Source organism: Alligator sinensis, unplaced genomic scaffold, assembly GCF_000455745.1.
Source record: "Alligator sinensis unplaced genomic scaffold, ASM45574v1 scaffold525_1, whole genome shotgun sequence".
Classification (NCBI taxonomy): domain Eukaryota; kingdom Metazoa; phylum Chordata; order Crocodylia; family Alligatoridae; genus Alligator; species Alligator sinensis.
In genome coordinates, this window is record NW_005842936.1 from 258,760 (window position 1) to 279,279 (window position 20,520).

General features: G+C 44.3%; 1 protein-coding gene across 8 annotated transcripts in view; it reads left to right on the plus strand.

Moving 5' to 3' along the window:
- The window catches only part of BMPR1B (bone morphogenetic protein receptor type 1B), a 519,526-nt gene that overhangs the window by 243,959 nt on the left and 255,047 nt on the right, over positions 1-20,520 (plus strand). The window contains exon 1 of one of the 8 annotated variants that reach the window (XM_006036259.3): positions 9,684-9,725. The exons of the other annotated variants lie outside the window; for them this stretch is intronic. The gene's annotated coding sequence lies outside the window, so the exon portion shown is untranslated. Of the gene's footprint in view, positions 1-9,683; positions 9,726-20,520 lie in introns of those variants that run through there. 8 annotated transcript variants of the gene reach the window in all.

Below are 20,520 nucleotides of genomic sequence, written 5' to 3' on the forward strand. Positions count from 1 at the left end.
TGGTCTGTGAGCCGTATAAGAGGCTTGAGCGGTTTCCGCCCAAGTTGGAGAACTCGGAGGAGAACCCCACAAGGGAGGACTCCACAACCATCTGGAGGAGGAGGACTTCACGTCTCGTGAAGATCTCTAAGCGCTGCCGAGCCTAACGGATCCAGCGTGTGTCTTAAGAAGGCTATAGGGGTCTGATCAACCTCTGGCCTCTCCCCGTCGCCGAACGATCCCTCAACAAACCCCTTCCCTGCGCGCAAGTTCCACGGAGCCTAGCAAACTTTGTGTGAGTGTATCCAGAGCTCTTCTCCGAGTTGTTTTCTTCGGTTGACACGACGGGCTCGCGGTTTTAGAGCCTTCAGCCAGATTGGGCTAGAGTTCGCGAGATTAGAACTCTTGTCCGCTCTTCTTTCCTATCTGTAACTGCAACTCAAGCAAGTTTTCCTGCCTGCACCGCGACCACCTATGGTGTAAGTAAAATAATCTTTAATCAACCGCTACGCGTCCGTGCCTAATTCTAGTCCGCCGGCCTGCATTCCCCGACCCGCGTGCCAGGGCTGCTGGCCACAGCCCGCCGCGCGCCCCCGAGGGCCTCAGACCGCTCCCGGCCTGCACAAGTATATGGTTTTAAGTCCCAGTGTGAGGGCACAAGGATCATGAGTCCTGACATGAGGGTATGGGGACTGCAAGCTCCAGTGTGAGGGCACAGGAGTGAGAGGCCCGATATGGGGCACTGGTGTGAGGGTCCCAGTTTGAGGGCATGGGAGTGCAGATGCCAGTGTGAGGCACTGGAGTAATATGGACACCATCTGCAAGGCATGGGACACACTGTAGGAGAAGTCGGAGTCATGTATATAGGCCCTTGGCATCGGGGCAAGGAAATGGGCAGCCTCCCGTCTTGTTATCACCTTTCAGTTAATATCATCAAAGGCATGGCAGGTGAGGTAGGAAGGTGGTTAGCCCTGAGACAAGTGGGTGGGCTGACAGTTTAGCCCCGGGATGCCCACTTGTTACAGGGAGCATATAGAAACTGCTGGGATGGAGGGGAAGGGAGTGGGTAGCATGGGGTAAGCTGAAGTAAGTTTTTCTGAAGTTGGCATGACAAGGATTTGATGATATTTTCCAATTCCAGAACAAATTCTGGTATGGAGTCCTCCCCAAGTTCTTTGTAGCATTTTGTATTGGAGAGTTGGCTGTCACTGATGCAGTTGAGGATGACTATAGTATCACCTGTTTGATTACTGTTTCATTTTTGGATCTTAGAAACTGTATGGATTTTCTCTCTGAGGGGCAGAGGTTGTTGTTATCTTGACTTTAGTTGAGAATTTTGCTGTTAGCTTTCTTCCTTAAACAAGTCAATGCAGTAGTCTAATGTGTGGTTACATTGCTTGGGAGGTGTCCAGTCCAATGTTTTATCCTTGTTTTCTCAGTTGTGACAGGAGAGTTGTTAGTGGTGGTAGTGTCCTGGTTGTAGAAGTATTATTTTTCAAGCAAAGTTTGCAGAATTATTTTAATTCTCCACATATTAGTATCTCGTCAGGTTTATTCTCTGGGCAGAAGTTCAAGCCTTTGGAGAGTGCAGATATTTCAGAATGGGAGTCTGTGTTGCAATAAGTTGCTCATGATGGTGTTCTGGGTGCTGGTGTCTTGATTCTCCCCCCTGTTGCTGGTGGGCTGCCTGTGAGGTGGGCTCCTGTTGTGATAGCTGATTCCACTTCTTCTCATGTTGGGTGGCTGTTATCAAGAATTTTTTTGGCATTTTTGTTGAAATATACATGACTCACATGCACACATGACTGTATTTTATTGGTTCATATGTGCTATGTAGAGTTCATCTTCACTGAACTTCTGTGGGATAGCCACAGCTCTGACTATTTAAGTGTGCCATGTAAAATATATTTTTGCTCCTTTCCTTCTAAGTGTATTAAATTACTGCTCCTTAATGGGGCTGTATTTGTGGCACTGGAGATGGATGGAACTCCTTTCCCTGTTCACAAAGAAGTTCAGTGTGGGCAGTGCAAGTGTTCTGCTACCTTACCTCGCCCGACTTGGAAGCACTGCTTCTAGGGATGTGAAGATAAGTAATATAGTCTCTAAGTCGATTTAGTTCTTAATTTCTCTTCATAGTCTTAACAACAGTAATGACAGTTGTATTTAACTGTTTTAGTTTTTGTGATACAAACTGATTTCATTTAGCACATTGAGCAGATCTCAGATTTTACTGGTAATGATTTGATAGGTGCTGTATTCAGATCAGTCCTCTGTGCAATGTCTTTAGTAACTGTCAAATTGGTCTGTGGAATTCTGCTTAAAATGCTACAGTAAAACTTCCTGTTTATATCAGCTAAAACAAGATGTATGTGGCAAATATAACACATGGTAGTTAACTATGCAACAGGTTACTCCAAGTCACCGTTTGTTGGAAAGTATTCATATATAGCATGTTCCATTTTTCCTTTTAATTTGCAGTCGTTAGGTTTTTAAAATACATATCAAATATGGCATACACAGGTCACAGCACTACAATAACATATCTGATCCTCCTGATGAAAATTGACTTTAGTTCATTAGTTGTTCACCTTTGGCACAAGGCGAAATATATTTGTATCCAAGAATTTGGACAGGCATGGTAATTTAACCGTGAGACAATTTACTAACAGACGTGGTAGATTCTACATTACCTCAAAGTATTTAAATCAAGACTGGATGTCTTTCTAAAAACTATCCTGTAATTCAGCCACCCCGGCTTTGATGCAGGAATTATAGCATGACATTTTATGGCTGTGATGCAATAGGTCAGGTCAAGGTGATCACAGGAGTCCCTTCTGGCCTTAAAATGTATTAGTCTGTCTGGTGGCAGATGTAATGCTTTTCTTTATTCAGTCCATAGAAACTCAATTATGGGATCATGACCTGTAAGTTGTAAATATCATAGAAAGATTGGGTTTGTAAATGAAATATGAAGTACCTTCAATCATTTTGAGCACAAATAGAGTCATGACTTGATACATTTAAGACTTACGTAGAAAATGTTAAAAATTGAGGTTATTTACATAGAACTGTAGATGTATAGATTTGGAAGAGAATATAGGACCCCGTACATGGTAACTACTTGGGCACATAGTTGGTATATCTTGACTCAGTCTGTGTTAGCCCAGGATTCATTTCTGTTGTGTCAAATCCTTCAGCCCCTTAAGTGAATAATTAAAGGGAAAGTGATAATGGAGGTACAGCACTGTTGCCCCACAGAGTACTGTGAGGTTGGGAGGCTAACAATCCTTCTGAAGCAAAATCTACATAGTGAAGTTTGTTCCCTGGCAAAGATGAAGCTATTATGTCGTTCATGGAGGAGCAGAATTATTGATGTCGCATTACCTACAACACTGAACCAGAATGTGTTGATTTTATATATGGACTTCCTTTGTATGCAAACATTTTGATCATTACAGTTATGCATGTCCAATAAGCATTTAATTTTATAACAACTATCTTAATTGATGCAGTATTTATTAATTTTATGAGGATATATGGGAAACTGAAAACACATTCCACAGATTACTTTCTGCCGTGTATGCATTTTGGTTAATGTTTTTGTTTCTTCAGAAGCTATGTTACAGTATTGCTCCAGTTGAAAAGAACAAATGGCCTATTTATTAAGTGTTCATTCATACTGTTTCAGCTAATAATGAATAAGTACTTACAATAATCTGTCAACAGTAAAGTTTTTTTTGGAGTCGTGTATGACCTTCCTGGTTAGTCCCAAGAGCCCAAAGTATTTATTACTTGGAAACAAAGAACCTTAGAGTCAAAGGTAAGTAACTGTGTGCTGAAAGAGCAAGAGCATGCCTATAAACTGGAGTATGGGAGAAAAGAGTTTATAATGGATAAACACTCTGTGTACTCAGTGTTCTCTTTCCATCCATTCCTCTGTAAGATATTTTAGCTAAAACTCACAGTTCCTTGAGCCCATTTTCTTAAAGAGTAAGTTCATACATCACATACATTATACATGTGTTCATTAGTTTATAAGGAACGTAACACTATTGCATGATGATTTTGTCCAAATATATAGGGATCAATCTAGTAAATGGCTGTTGTTGAGTGTCATACTTTACTGTTGTGAGTAAAACCAGTGTTTTGTCTGTTGGGCCTTTAAAATGTGCCTAAGTAGAAGCTATACACTTGTTTTTTTTGAGTTTTGTTTCAGTATCCAACCTAGAAGTCTCACCTGCCTATTAGTCAGTCAGCTTCCCCACAGCATTCTCATCTCTCTATCCTGACACTCCACATGCTACAAAGCCCCCATCGTTATTTGTATAACCCAGCTCTGCTATACTGCCTGTAAGTGAGCCAACTAATGATGATTTGTGTCTATGGAGTTGACGGTCATTAATTATATGATGTTGTCAAGTTGGAGCTTACCTGCACAGCTAATCAGATGGTTTTATTTTTGGATATGCTGATTTTCCTTGTCTTGTTTACTCTTTTTATTGTTCCTTTAAGACACTTGATGAAGCTTACTCTGTATTAGATAGGGATGTGTCATGGGTCAGGGTCCCCAGGGTTGGCTGTGGTGCCCCTGGTAGCTCCGCAACCACACAAGCTCCACCTCGAGGGCACCCTTTGGTTTCATCTTCCATGTCTTGATGGTAAAATAATGAATCAGGAGGCTGCCTGTGGGCCTTCATGTGGCCTCAGTCTGCTGAACACCACAAGAACTCAATGGTCCTTGGGTCCTTCGCCAGACCTCACTCCAGTACTGTGCTGCACAGGGCACCTCAAGCCTTATGAGCTAAATGCATGGCTCCAAACCTCCCCTAATACCATGCCCCATGCCTTGTAGGTGTTACATGGATGTTGTCCACTCTGTTGGTCCTTGGTCTACTCGGCCTTCACCCCTTTAATCTGGCTAGGCCTTCTAGCCTAGGCCTATGGTGTAGGACCTGGCTCTGAGGCACTAGGTCCAATTGGTCTCTTACTGTCGCTGAGCCCCCAGCCCCTGTCTACTGGGCCCCTGGCCCCTGTCTCGCTGTGCCCCTCTGGTGCCTGGGTACTTTGTGTGCCTGCATATCCCTGCCTCGAGTGTGTGTAGCTGTGCTACTCAACTGCTGTTCCCCACTAGCACCGGCCCCTCTGGTGCTGGGCCTTCTAGCCCAAGTCTGCTGCACCGCTCTGGTACTGGGCTCTCCGGCCCCTTGTGTGATCTGTGCTTTGCACACACTCCACCTGCTATGGGCTCTATAACTACGTGAGCCCTGAGTTGGCTGCTGGCAGGGCTCTGGGCGATCACATGCGTCTCTGGGCACTAATGAGGCCTCTGTACTTCCCCTTACAGTAGGGGTGGGCAAAATGGTGAAATTGGTTGGCAGCCAGACTCCATTTGCCAGCAGCCTCTGCCCACATGGCTGGGGCTGGTCTCCATGGAGACCTCAGCCTCAGTTGCACTTTGATAGCACAAGGCTTGAATTGCCATGGAGACCGGCCTGGGAAGCTCTGGCAGGGCCGGGCAGGGCAGCGGGCTGCTCCGGAGCCACTGGGTTTTTGCGGTGGGGGCAGCTTGGTGAGGGCCAGGGCAGAGCTGCAGTCTGCAGCCTGTACACTCCAGGCTGGGGCATGCAGGCAGCAGGTTGTGGCTGTGCCCCAGCTTGGGACCATGCTTTCATTCCTGTAAGGAGCCGGGGCAGAGCTGTGATCTGCTGCCTGCACATCCCAGGTCTTGAGTGTGCAGGCTGAAGATCACGGCTCTGCCCTGGTTCCGGCTAAGCTGCCCCTGCCACAAGATCCTAGCGGCTTCAGAGCAGCCCCCTGCCCTGCCCTGCTGTGCACCCTGCCAGCGTGGCAACCTCAGTCTTGCACTATTACAGCACACCTGCAACTGGGGTCTCCACGGAGACCAGTGCCAGCCATGCAAGCAGGGGCTGCTAGGAAATGGAGTCTACTGCCAGCCAGAACTGGCCTGTGGGCTGGACTTTGCCTTACAGCCTCATCCCAAACCACTGGCACAGACAACAACACAAACATAAGCCCCTGAGCTATAACATAATAACTAGTGTGCCTCCTAGCCCTGACAAGGTTCCTTGGGTGAATTTGATATCTTTTATTAGACCAACCCAAATGGTTGGAGAATAGTTATTAAGCAAGCTTTCGGGTTCAAAAACCCTTCGTCAGGCTAAGGAAGCTGCAGCTGCTGCTTCCTGAGGGACAAATTTCCATCTTCAGCTCCCTCTGTTAAAAACGAAGTTTATTTCTTACCTATGAGGACTTTTTATCATCTTGTACCATCAACACTTTTCCCAGAGCCTGACTTTGATCCCGAAAGCTCGCAGAAAAGGACAATTTTCTTGCCATTTTTCAGTTGGTCTAATAAAAGGTATCATTTTGGAACCAAGAGTTCTAGTTTTTTGTATGAAATTAATATATGCGTTTATTCAGTCAAATCTTAAGTTTCAATGAAAATTTTGCAAGCAAAAGAACTAAGTAAATACCGAGGAAGAACATCATGATTTTGCACTTAATGATTTCTGAGGCCACAATCTATTTCAATATTCATTCTCAGACAAGCAATTTATTTTATCTTTAAAATCCGAAATAAATACTATGAATGCAGCCAATATTTTAACTGATCCATTAGATATTTAAAGTCTCTCAGTTTGCATCATAATAGCTTTTTAAAATCATTTTCTAAGTAACAGTGAATTTTAGCAACAGTTTATTTTCAATAAAATAGCACAATTAGCCTTTAATAGAAACAACTTATAAAACAGCACAGAAAAAGTCTTTAAGAATTGGAAATACTTTGATATGAAATATACTAATGTATCTTGGAAACATGTTAATGGTTGAATTTTTCTTGTTTTTAGTAAGAAATTCTGACTTGCTGTTTGGCAGTTTGATACGTTTCTTTAAACATCTCATGTTTTTCACATTTGCCATAAGGACAAAGGAAATTTGATACTAATACTTACTGTCAAGGTCACGGTGGTATCTGAGGGCTTGGCTGTATATCACTGCTTTTTTGGTGTGTTTCGGGTGATTGCTGGTTCTGTGCAGATATGTATGTTGGTCTGTGGGTTTCTTGTATACTGTGGTCTGTATTTTACCCTTCTGGATACTGATCAAATTCACCCAAGGAACCTTGTCTGCCTATATCCTTAGACCAACACGGCTACAACCTAAACCCCTGCCTCCTAGCCCTGGGTATTTTATGTGCTTCTGAAGCCTTATTAGTCTTGCAGGGAGCAGATCAAGCAGCCAAATGTCTCCAGGTAGCTCTTTTGCACAGAAGCTCCTTCCCCTGGCAGTTGACACAGAACTAATCCCTGCCAGCCCCAGCCTTGGGCTTATATGTGTCCAGAGCCCTGCTTCCTCCTGGTCAGCTGACTGCCTGCAGGTGTCAGCTAATTACCTCATTAGTCTGTTTCTCAGGCAACCTGCAGCTATAGGGCTCTGTATAGCATGCAGGGCTCCCTGGCTAGGCTGCTTCTGCCCCTAAAGGAGCAGGCACATCTTAGTGCTCTGCGACAGGGTGCACTGATAGAGATTTTCTCTGTTGAAACCGGTAGCCAATTATTCACCAGGCATATTGGCTGATACCAATGCAATAACCAGTTTACAGGAGCACAGCCAGGTAGCATGGAGAGGTAAGTCTGTGGAGGGGAGGCCCCCATGGTGAGGGAGGGAGTGGGGCATGGGCTGCGGCTGGGGGCACTGCCCAGCCAGGGTGGTAAATAAAATCCTGGAGCCAGGGTGGGGAGTAGGATAGAGCTGTGGGTGGCTTGTCCAGGGGATCAGCATCCCGACGCTTAAAAATGGCAGTGGGAGTGCTTGAACTAAAGCTTGTTAAATGAGCTTTAGTTCAAGTGCTGCTGTCACCATTTTTAAGTGGGAAAGTTTTAGGAGCAGAGCCGAGCAGGATGAGAACAGATGTGAGCTGCAGGCTTGGGGCTTGCTGCCTTTGTCCTGGGATCTATGTGCTGGCCATGCCACTTCCCCTGCCCATTCGGTGGTGGGAGACACAACTTGCTACCCCCCCTGGCACCAGGCAGGCAGGCAGGGGGTGTATGACCTGCACAGGGTTCCTGGGGCAAAAGGCAGCAGGGTGGAGAGCCCTGAGTTTGCAGTATGCCTTTGCCACACACATGAATCCAGGGTGACACATGCCCCCCATGCCTCCTTCAGGGGTGTGCGCAGTGACAGGGAGCCACCCCCGCCTACCCTCCCCAAGCCTCCTAGACAAGCCATCCGCAGCTCTGTCCTGCTCCCCGCCCTGGCCCCAGGGTCCCATTCACCACCCTGGCTAGGCAGCTCCACCAACCCTAGCCCCTGCCCATCTCCCTCTTTCACCATGGGGCCCTCAATCTGCTCCCCCCACACTCCTTCCTTGCCCCATGCCCCCTTCCCTTCTACAGACTTACCTGAAGGGTGCTGCTCTCCACACTGCCCAGTTGTGCTCCTGGTCAAATGCATGCTGCGGCTGCGTGCATGCACGTGGCATCTGGGGGCCCCAGCCAGAAGGCATATTTATCAGTACATTATTGGCTACATCAGCCAAAAATGCCAATAGCTGATAATGTTAATTTTCCTTTTATTGGTGCCAATCTGATATGGCACTGATATGTCAGTGTACCTCTGATATTAGATCATAAACTGTTTGGGATGGACTATCTCTTCCTTTCTGTTTGTGTAGAGTCCCGCACCGTGGGCCCCCAGTACTGTTTGGGGCCTCCGGGTGCGCTGCCTTTCAAACAATACATTGTACTTGATAGTTTGTCTCTATTTTCTTATTGGGATGGTTCATGATCTGTTTAATTTGGAGGACAGATTTCTCTGCTGATTGCTGCAGCTTTAATGTCAAAGGCTGTATCTTCTCTGATCAGATGTAGTTCATTGGTGGTCCCAGGCAACTGATAAAAGAAGTGGCACCCTTTGAAATTAAAGCCACAGAAAACAGCTAGGACAGCTCAGCAGTCCCATGCAGCTGTGTACTGTGGTTATAGATGCTATCACTGTCATAATTTGGGGGAAGTTACTTCATGTATACAGGGAGGTAAGGAACTTCACCCTACAAAGAATCTGGGGTCTGTTTTACTATTATGTCTAAGCATACATTTCAAGTTGCACAGAATATTTTACATCTTAAGTCATTGGGGGCACATTTACATAAATCGTTTGTTGCAAAGTTGCCTAGTTATCTCTGCAGTAAAGTCCCAACATCTACACATGCAGCCTTATTAGGCTGCAGGAAACTACTAAACTCCACTGCAGGTTAGTACTTAGTTAGTAATTACACCTATATAATCAGTGTAGGTGTATGAAAATGGACTTCAAATTTGTCACACCTGAGGAAAAGGAAATAATTTTCTCATCTGAGTGGGGCAAGGGTCTAATGAAAAATGTTTAAAAATAGCTGGAATGTCTGGAACTGCAATTTCATACTACACCCAGGTTGATTTAGGCCCTCATCTTTCTGGAACACTTCAATGAATTGCAGCTATGTGTAGTTTACTATGTGTTGGCTTTCAGATATCATTAAAACAAAAATGCTTGTCTGTCTTGAAGGTGTATGTGGCAATGCACCTTTGGTGCCTGCCACTTTAAGGACTAGACCAGGCAGCCACCAGATGGCTGATTGTGGTGGCCATTTTCAAATACAGGCCACATATATAAAGAGTACAGTTGGCTGCTAGCAAGGGATGTGGCAACGTCAGCCAACTGAGCTCCTGCTCAGGGACGTGGAGGTAAGGGAAGGGGCTATGGGGAGGTGGAGGCTCCTGTTGTCCTAGATAAGACATGAAACTTCACCCTGCTGGGGAAGAGAGTCCTGGTGAGGCTCCTAGTGGCTCCTGCAGGAAATGTCAGGCCAGTTACCTCCCTGGTGAAAGGCGGGAAGGGGTGCCTTATAACTCCAGCCCCACATCCCTGGTGGTGTTCCAGCAGAGCAGGGGGAGCCCAGGCTTGTTAGGAGCCCTGAGGCAGAGTCCAGGCCGGAGGAGAGACCTGGAGCCATGCCCAGGCAGAAGGGTAAAACCTGGAGGTGTGAGTAGAGACCCTGAGAGAGAGGGGCAATGGAGAGAGAGACCTTGAGTGAGACAGGAATGATGGAGAGAGAGGCCCTGTGAGTGGGCGAATGAGTAGAGGCCCTGGGAAAGGGGCATAGTGAAGAGGGAAGAGGCCCAGTGGGGGAATGGAGGCCTGGTGAGGGGCCAGGAGTGAAGTGGGCTAACAGCTGTAGAGATGCTCAGCAAACATTCAGGTGAGGGAAGCAGAAGATGCCCGACAGACTGCACCAGGGCTGACTGAGGTGCGGAGAGACCAGCCCGGAGCCGGGTGAGGCCAGGTGGTATGAATGGCCCAGGAGAGAGGGCAGCATGAAAGAGACCGGGTGAGAGCTGGCGGGGTGAATGGGACCCCGGTGAGAGAGGGGCGGGTAAAAGTGGCCCTCCAGGGTAGTATGGTAGAGCTACAACTTTGTGTCCGGTTTGTTCTGGACCTAGGTCAGAGAGGTAACACACAGCAGAACATCTGCAAGGCATGGGGCATGTACAGGGATGGTCGGAGCATGCACTTATGGCCCTAGTCATCAGGGTGTACAAAAGATAGTCTCCCGCTCAACTAACAGCTGAATTTTATTTTCATCAAGGTGTGGCAGGGAAGTGGAGTGGGTGGATTGCCCAGACAGGGGAACACTGGAGGTGGAGACATAACAGGGTACAAAAATCCATTGGTAAATGTGTAAGATAAGTGACTTACCCGTGTTTTATTGACCAAAAGTTGTTCCTCTCCTGGTGCGCCGTTGCAGTGATCTCAGTGACAGCTAAATTTTTGTGGTTCTAAGCTCATTAACCGTGAGGTGCTTGTTGAAGATGCTATAAAAATATGGAAAGTATCTTATGATAGCCTATTCAATAGGATGTTCAGTGAAATCCAAACATTTCTTTGTTAACCTGCTGTTAGCCTTGGCCATTTTCAGGGAACTTATGCTATGCTGCAGAAGTGTGGCAAAAGCAGAAGGCCCTAAAACCTGTTTCAGAGTGACTTTTTGCAGATGTTACAACTAGTATGATCATCAAAGTAAAGGAAATAGAACATGGAAAGTAGCCTTCCTAGCTGGAAGGGCAAGTGCTAAGAAGTCCTGTCTCCCAGAACTGTATTTTTCGTAAGGACTCCAGACAGCTAATTGGCATAGTCCAAGTCCATAAACCCCCCCCAGCTCAGTCAGTTTCCAGTGCCTCAGTGAAACAAAGAAATTTGAATAAAACCTATCGGAGAATAATTATTAAAATAAGTCGTATATAAAGGACTTAAGTCATGTGTAGATGAAACGAGGGGCGTGTGCATGACACTTTAAAGTAGGTTAAATGCTTTTGCACCGCCTTAATGGTGTTGGTGTTTGCATGCATCGGCAGCATATTGCGCAGTAATTCCAGCCGCTGTACCAAATTTGGTGGTGTAATGCGCCTTAAATGACACAGGGTGTAGCAAACTAAAACTCTTCCTCCTCTGAGTTTTAGTTTGCTGCCCTACAGCCATGGAGTGAAGCACTGGGCTCTGTGCTGCTCAGGAGCTCTGCAGAATCCTGTGCAGGCAGCCTGGCAGCAGCCCAGGAAAGGAGGTTCCTCCTTTTTTCCCTGGACCCTGCCTGCCTGTCTGAGCTGCACAGGGGGCCAGTGCTTCCCTCTGTGGCTGTGGTGCCCCGCAGAATCGCCCGAGCCAGGTGCCTGTGAGTGGGTGCTGCCTGGGGGGAGGGGGCTGCTGCTGCTGCATAGGGAAGCACCAGCCCCTCTCTGCAGCCCAGGCAGCTCGCCCTCCCCACCCCACCACTGGAAGGGCAGGTAAGTTCAGGTGTGCACAAAACGAGGGTTTAAAGGGCCCTAAATTGAAATGGTGTTTTTAAAAACCCACTGCTTCAATTTAGGGCCCCTGTTTCATCTACACACGCCCTTAAGCAGAGGAAGATTTCTGGGGATGTCTCAGCAAATTCAAGACAACCTGCTGCTAGTCTGTGTGCAACTCTTCCATTTCCTATATCTCCTGCAGCTGGTCTAGGTAAGACTCTGTATTATGCTTTTGAAGGTAGTTAGGCATTGAGACAACTTCTTATTTTCATGCTTCAGGGTATAATCGATAAAAAGTGGGGTTATATACCTGTCTCTTGCCTCCTTGTCTCACTTACGTGCTAGTAATACCATACCTGCTAAGAGAAAATGGAGCACTACCGGGAAGTGTAATTGTATCTTGATTTAGTGTATATAAAGGGCAATCATTAAAGGAACTGTAATTGTCCCTTAATTCTGTGCCTAAGCTTTAAAAGAGTTCTGATCATAGGCTGTAGTCTTGTCGCTCTACAGACTGAATGGTAACAAGTTATGGTAATAGTTTAATTCTCAAGAAGTGTACTTTTAAAAGGGCAGCATTATTTTTAAATCATATTAGTTTAAAAATTGTAATGTTGCTATGTACAGCAATATACATCTATTACATCCAGTATATGGGGATTGATTTTAGTCATTTTCAATTATGTTGACTTCCAGTGGATCAGTTAGAAAATAACTATGATGAACAACATTAGACTGTGCTCTCTGTAAACACCTGCCTTTTGGTACATTGTAGAGTAGGGATGGGCAAAGTCTGGCTTGCGGGCTGGATCCAGCTGGCTGGGGACTCCATTTCCAAGGTGCCCCTGCCGCATGGCTTGTGCTGGTCTCCATGGAGACCCCAGCTGCACCTATGCAGGAAAGCTCAAGCTGAGGTTTCCATGGAGATCAGCCTCAGCGGTGCTAGCAGCACACACGACAGAGCAGTGCAGGGGGCTGCTCCGGAGCCGCTGGGAACTCGGGATGGGGGCAGCTTGCTCTGGCAGGGCAGAGCCGCGACCTGTAGCCTGCATGCTCTGGGCAGGGGCACGCAAGCAGGGGGTTGCAGCTCTGCTTTGGCTCAGGACCAGGCTGCCACCACTGCAAGGAACTGGGGCAGAGCCGCAATCTCCTGCTTGTGTGCCCCTGGCCAGAGAGTGCAGGCTACAGGTCGCGGCTCTGCCCTGGCTCCGGTGCAAGCTACCCCCATCCCAAGTTCCCAGTGGCTCCAGAGCAGCACCCTGGGCTGCTGGTGTGGCTGAGGCTGGTCTCCATGGCAAGTCCAGCCTGAGCTTTCCTGCGCAGGTGTGGCTGGGGTGTCCATTGAGACCAACACAAGCCATGCAGGCAGGGGCGGCTGGGAAATGGACTCTGGCTGCCAGCTGGATTGGCCGTTTTGCCCACCTCTGTTGTAGACAGTAGATACCCTGCCCTGGGGCAGAGCAATTCAACATGATTTTTAAGCTGGGTAAATACTTACATTTCTGAACTCCTTTGTTCATTTTGGATTCATGTTAACTATAAATAAAGCTAGTACCCAGTTTACGTGGATTTAATTTTGTATATAGTTGGAATTTCCCTTTCACTTGGCTGAAGTCATTGACTTGACATTTTAGCTGTATTGTAACCTGGTCTCTTGACTTTGTTATATTTGACTAATAGATGAATCCATAAGTCAGAAGTCTGATGGGGTGCTTAAGTAAGTTTTATGATCCTAATTGTGGGAGGGGGGCAGCTGGTTTTTATTGCTGGGTTGGAGTAGGAAGTGCTCAGACATCTAGTTACTGCAGAATTCCCTTCCACAGCAATGTCTTTGATTTTGGAAGGCGGCATTAGTAATCTTCCCTTCCCTTATCTCTTAGCTGCTTTTCTACTGGGCTGCAGTGAACATGTAGTTTTTTCAGAAGGGTTATGCAGGGATGTGCAATTTAAATATGGTGCGTAGAAAATAAGTTATGTGAACTATATTGTTCTATATGTTTAGATTTCTGTAATAGGCCTGCAGCACCCCATTTCTTTCCCAGTCTTTCCAGCTGTTTTTTGGTACTGGCTTTTTAACTTGCACAGAAATGTTAGGAATAGTGATGTGTGTGTCTGATCAAGTTTAACCCTAACAACCTAAAAAATCTCGATCCGTTGGTTTTTACTTTAGTGCTTGGTCCCATGACATCCTAAAACTCATTTTATTAGAAGTCATTATTAAATAGAGTGTGTAAAGTTAACTCTGCAGCAAATTTCAGTAAATAAATCTGTGTGAGCCAGTCACTCCTGTAAATGCTGGGCACTGGAGATTTGATTTGTTCACTGGAAGAGAACTATCACTGTACCTGGTTCTCCATGGTAAGAGTTTGTTACCTTCCATATAACAGTTTAAAAATGGATGTTGCTTAGGAATAAGTAAGTAGTACTGATATTGCCATACAGGATCAAAGATCAAGAGATGAAAGGAAGGGACACCAAAAAACAAGTATAAAATACATTTTCTTACAGTGAATACAATATTCAAATATTAATCTCCAGTTTTGGGCTCCACAATTCAAAAAGGATGTGGAAAAGCTTGAGAGAGTCCAGAGAAGAGCCACGTGCATGATCAGAGGTCAGGGAAGCAGACCCTACGATGACAGGCTGAGAGCCCTGGGGCTCTTTAGCCTGGAAAAGCGCAGGCTCGGGTGATCTGATGGCCACCTACAAGTTTATCAGGGGTGACCACCAGCATCTGGGGGAACGTTTGTTCACCAGAGCGCCCCAAGGGATGACGACTAGGTCGAATGGTCACAAACTACTTCAAGATCGTTTCAGGCTGGACATAAGGAAGAATTTCTTTACTGTCCGAGCCCCCAAGGTCTGGAACAGCCTGCCACCGGAGGTGGTTCAAGCGCCTTCATTGAACACCTTCAAGATGAAACTGGATGCTTATCTTGCTGGGATCCTATGACCCCAGCTGACTTCCTGCCCTTTGGACAGGGGGCTGGACTCGATGATCTTCCGAGGTCCCTTCCAGCCCTAATGTCTATGAAATCTATGAAATCTCAACAATTAAAAATGTTTAAAGAGATTTCCTTTTATAGGCAGTGAGTCAGCAGGTAGGATGATGATAATTTCCACAGTGGCTTCCAAGCTAGCAATATACTGCTTTGTCTGTTTGGTTCAGTTGTGTTTTACTTGTTGTTGCTGTTTTTAGCCTCTGTTTTTAGGAAGTACAGTAATGTAGTTGGGATAATACTGTTGAATTACTTGGAATCTTTGTTTAAGGAGCTAAATTAATTTTTGATTAAAAGAAAGTACAGCAGTATATGTTATGACTAACTTGATTTTTTTTATAGATTAGTCTTTCAAAGACTGTTAAGCTGAGTAAGTAAATCAGAAAACATTATTACATTAAGCTATCACTAAGCCACTGACCTGCTGTTCTCCAGTTTTAAGAGAGGAGGAAGTAACTTCTGAGAAATGTAAAAAGCTGTCCCTGTTGTAATGAGATGTGGCAAAAACTATTCCTTATGTCTGACCTCAGGCCATAAAAACTCAGGTGTGTACAGGCTTCTATCCTTCCAGTTCACAAAAACTTTTTGTACCAGATGCCATAAACCCATTCTTTGTACTCAAAATGTTTCTCTGTTTCAGTTCTTTCCTAAACAAAGTACCACCTTGAGAGGTTTTGTTTTACGTCCCTTTCCTTTTAAAATTAAGCATATTCAGCATTCTGAAATGGTGATACAGTGAAGGTGATCATTCATGGTTATAATGATGACTAGGAGTTTGCCAGTTGACATGAGTTTTATAAGTTCAAACTGCTCCTGTTCAAATCAGTGGTAAACTTCTTTTGGTTTCATTTTTACCCATAATGCATGTATGTTTATCAGAGAATAGTACTGAAGTGGCTAGATGCTTAGGAATAAAGTCTCTCTTTCTTTTATCTTGTGTCTATATTAATTTGTTTTTTCTTTCCATGTCTCGGTTAGATCTACTTACATGTTCTCTTAGAAATATGTTCCTGTATCTATGTAAAGTATACAACTGCATTGCAGGATAAGGTGCATCATGTTACAGCAGTGCAACTGATGGTGAAAGTAGTAATTCATAACAGAGTAGTTTAAGCCAGAGGTCAGCAACATACAGCTCACAGGCTAGATCCAGCCTGTAGTGCAGCTGAAAGTTGCACTACGCTTATAATACTGCCATTTCTTTCTGCTGCCTTACTCCCCACTGGCAGCATGGGTGTAGCTTGTAGTCCAGGGGTGGGCAATTATTTCCACTGGAGGGCTGCTTAATGAGTTTTTTGGAAGGTGTTGAGGGCCTCAGGGGTAGCCCCATCCCTTAACAAGTGCCCTGCCCCCTGTTTGCCATTTTGGGACTGGGACCCCTGCTCCCCAACCCCTGACCTTTGCCACCAGAAGTTCTTCCCCTTGCCCAGGAAGTACTCCTTTTGGGAGAAGGGGTTCTTATATGTTGTGGGAGAGGTAGGAGGGTGTATGTGGGGGGAATGGTTGGGGGAGTATGTGGTTGGGTGTGTGTGGAGTGTAAGTATGGTGGGGGTGAGGTGTGTGTGGCAGTGTGGGTGTATGTATGGATGTGCATGGGTGTGGGATATATGTGGGGGAGGTGTGGGGTGTGGTTGGGGTGTAGGGTGTGTAGGACAGTGTTGGGTGTGTGGATGTGGGTATGGTGGAGGGTGAGGTGTGTAGGTATATGTGGATGTGTGAGGGTGTGGGATGTGTGTGGGGGGTGTAGGGTGTGGGTATGGTGGGGGTGTGGTTGGAGTGTTGGGTGTGTAGTTGTGGGTATGGTGGGGGGTAGAGGGGTGGGTGCATGTGTGGGGTGTGTGGTTGTGGTATGGGTGGGTTGGGTGTGTGCATGTAGGGGGCTTTGCCTCCCACACTTTCCCCCAAACCTGGCTTCCCCCTGTCTGCTCTTTGTGATGTGGCTGAGCCCAGGCACAGTGCACTGCAAAGGGGCTGGAAAGCAGGTAACTAATAGGGCTATGTGAAATTTCTCCAGCTGTTTCGATTAGACAGTGTTATGACTAATTTTGAGCTCAAAACAGTGAAATTGAATCAAGATGAAGGACTTCAAAACAGCCTCGAAACAAAATGAGGCTAGTCGAAACGTTTCGAGTTTTGAAGCCAGCAGCAAGAGACAGAGGAGAACCAGGGCGCCAGCAGGGAGCGCAGCCCTGTCTCTCCCCACCTCCTGCTGCCAGAAGCTGATAACAGGGCAGGGGAAGGGAACTGAGCCCTGCTCAGTTCTCTTCCCTGGTGCTGCGATCTGGCAGGGGGGGCAGAGAGGCAGCCCAGCTGGGGAGTGCAGACACTTGCAGGGTGCTTTGTTGTTTATTCCAGCTCTTAAAGTGGCAGGCACCAAAAGTGCCCTGCCACAGCCAGTTCATAGGATACATTTTCCACTACTTGGAAGATGAGTTTCTTAAAAGCACTCTAGCCCTTCATGCCTGGAGTGATGCAAATTGGCTCCTATGGCAATTAAAACTCCAGAGGGGATTTCCGAGTTGAGGCTCTGAAAGGCAGCAGCCTAACAGTTATCTTTCAGGAATCTTCCTTACAGTCCTAGGGTAGAAGGGACATTATGGCAGTATGAGACTTTTCAGGCATCATTGTGAGGCTGTTGTAACAGAGACAGCCCCTGAGCTCTGTCTGTATTATGGTAGGGTCTGCAGTATGGCTCAGAATAGTAGAACATAAACGTGGTTTACAGTCCCAGCACCCCATCCCACCATTTGCGCTAGTCTCTGAGCTCTGTACTGCACATTTCAGATATACAGTATGGAATCTCAGGATATTTAAATCAAGATTGAAGTGGTTTTGAAAATACGTACTCCACATCAACCACAAGCTAATAGAATAAATACAGGAATCACTTTGTTAAATTCCTGTAACATTCTCTTGCCTTCTTTATGCAGGAGGTCACAGGCCAAAGATTATTTTAAATGTTTTTTTTCTAGCCTTAAAATCAATGAATAGATGGAATGTTACAGATTCCATAAAATCAGTTTAAAATAACTAATTTACAGTGATATCTAGCAGCATCTCAAACATACATGCTTTTAATATACGCTAGCATTCCTCTTCACTCACCTGTTAAAATTCAGAATTTAGTGCACATGGTTATATTCAAACCTTTCTTAGACTGTGTGTGTAAGGACTTAAGCAGGAGCTGGAAAGACTCTTTAAGATTTTTCTGGAGAATAAAAGTTCTAATTTTCTGAGATAGTTCCCAAGAAAATAAATAGAAATGTTGCCATTATTTCAGTGACAGCAGGTTCCAGTTGCCTATTTATTTTGTTTTTAGGTAAGGATTTTATACTAAGAAAATGAGAAAGTAGAGATGCAAACACAGTTCAAATATAAAAATATATAGTGCTTGAATAATTTGCCATGTTAAATTCCTTAGTTTATTTGTTTGTGTTTTTATAACTGCTTAGGAAGTATTCACAAGTTTACAGATAGTTGCCATATACAGTAGTTTCTGTTTAGAGAAGCATCATATAATCATAAAGCTATCATGTTTCTCTTGAGCACAATGTTATCATATTACAGGGATGTACCTCTTTAATCTCCAGGAAATCTTTCCATATTGTTATCTACATGACCGACTAAGTTTAACTTTCCTCATCATGCCTGTACAATCTTAAATTTAGTATTTCAAATTCATCTAAGCAGCAGAGATGTGGGCAAGCTATAACCTTAATTTTTGTTTCACCATGGCCATCTCAAGGCAGCAAAGAAGGACATGAATGCATGATTGAATTCTAAGACGCCAGAGACAAAATTTCTTATGTGAAATGTGTTGGCTTCTGTGGGGGTTGCTGGTTGATCATCAGTTTCAGCAATCACGTAATTTAATTTGCTGCCTAAATACGGAAATTTGGATCTATATATTTTCTATGTGCTTCATTTATATTCCCAGAAGCCTATAGCTCATGGGCCCAGACACTTGAATTTCTGGTAACTCTCAGAGTATCCTTATCAGGACTAAGTTTAGATTACTTATGTCATCTTAACTATGCATTTTCATTCTTCTTGAATATTTGAGGTCCTTTTTTTGGAAGAAGTTGATCATTAAATTAACATTTCTGGGCTTGTTAATGCATTTCTCCTTGGAATATTACAACATTGTCATGTTTTATGGCTGAATTGTTAGTGAGTTGTTAAGTCATTTAAACTTAATGATAAATTGAATAATTTGTTTGGAATGTATATAAGATTAAAGTCTGTAAAAATAAATAAATAAATAAATAAACATAGAACCCATTCCTGTTCCTCTCAAAGTCAGTGGCAGAACAGACTTTGGTTAGAATTGATTTAGGTGTTATAAGTTAAATGATTTAATACATTCATTTTTATCAGTATTGCCTTAATAAGAAATCAGAGGAAAAGTAGTTTTATATCTTTTCTGCTATCTGGGAAGCTAAATGTATTTTCCTATGATATGCTCTCTGTTAAACAGACTCCCTACTGAAAATAAGAAGCACTGAATGCTTATTTGAATGGTCTACCAGCGCCTTTCCCTAAATCCTGCTTAACAGTGTTGTCACAAGTTATGCTTCACTGCCCAACTGGTTCATTACAGTCATGCCCATTTCCCTCTTTGATTAAACTAACATGAATTCCTGATCTATCTGGTCATAAAGAAAAAGAGACAGGGAGCAAACAGATGTAGTTTCTTTCAGTGTGAGATCACCAAGTTTACATTAATCTTAATTTTCTTAAGAGGGAATGAATCCATGAAGCAGAAATGAATGTTCATAAATATATTATGTGAGAAAATCCCTGCTATAACCTCTGCAAACTTTGGTATCCGATAGGGTGAAGGAATAATATAAACAAAAGCCAAAAGATTATTTCTAGCTTACCCCTTTTCAAGCTGTTCTCTTTAAAAATCATAACATCATTTACCTTCATTATTTTTAAGTTTACATATACTATAAGAATTATTTATAGACCAACTAAAATTTCTGAGCAAGATTCTTAAAGGAAATATGTACAAGCATGCACACTACTAGAGAGAAGCTGCATGTAGGAAATATGCAGTAGAAAAATGTGTTATTCATTGATGGATCAGTTCAGCAGAACTATGTTGACTGACCGCTTTTCTTTTAGCTTATGAACTTCTACATGGCTTGGGCCCTTGATTTTGCAATGTGAATCCCCATTCCACCTCTTTACTGCTGATAACCATGATAATAATTGTGCTTTAATATCTCCTGGCTCATGTGAGACTTCTGATAAGTTTTTGAGGAGGATAGAAATGGTAATTTTTGTTTACAGTTGGAGAAGCTCACGGTTTAGTGTTGTTTGGAGATTTGAGAAACACTTTAATGCATTCTGTCCTGTGCCAGTGCACTGTTAACTTTTTGGTATTAGATTTATATTGTGGCACAAATGAGGATGACCAATGCAAAAAGAGAGAGGTGTTTTTTCCTTGTCAGTGTTACATGCTTTATGTTCTTTCAGTAACATTGGGTAAAATCAATTGACTATATTTCTCTTTCATTGCCCTTATTTTTTTCATGTTTTTTCCTTTTGTTCCTCTACTCTGTTCATGCTGTTTTTCTTTGGCTTGTCCCTTAACCTTTCTCTCCAACTTCTCTTGCTGACATAAAAATTAACGCATGAACAAACACAGACAATATATGTTGGTTTGTGTGCATGTAGATATATGTGTGTAT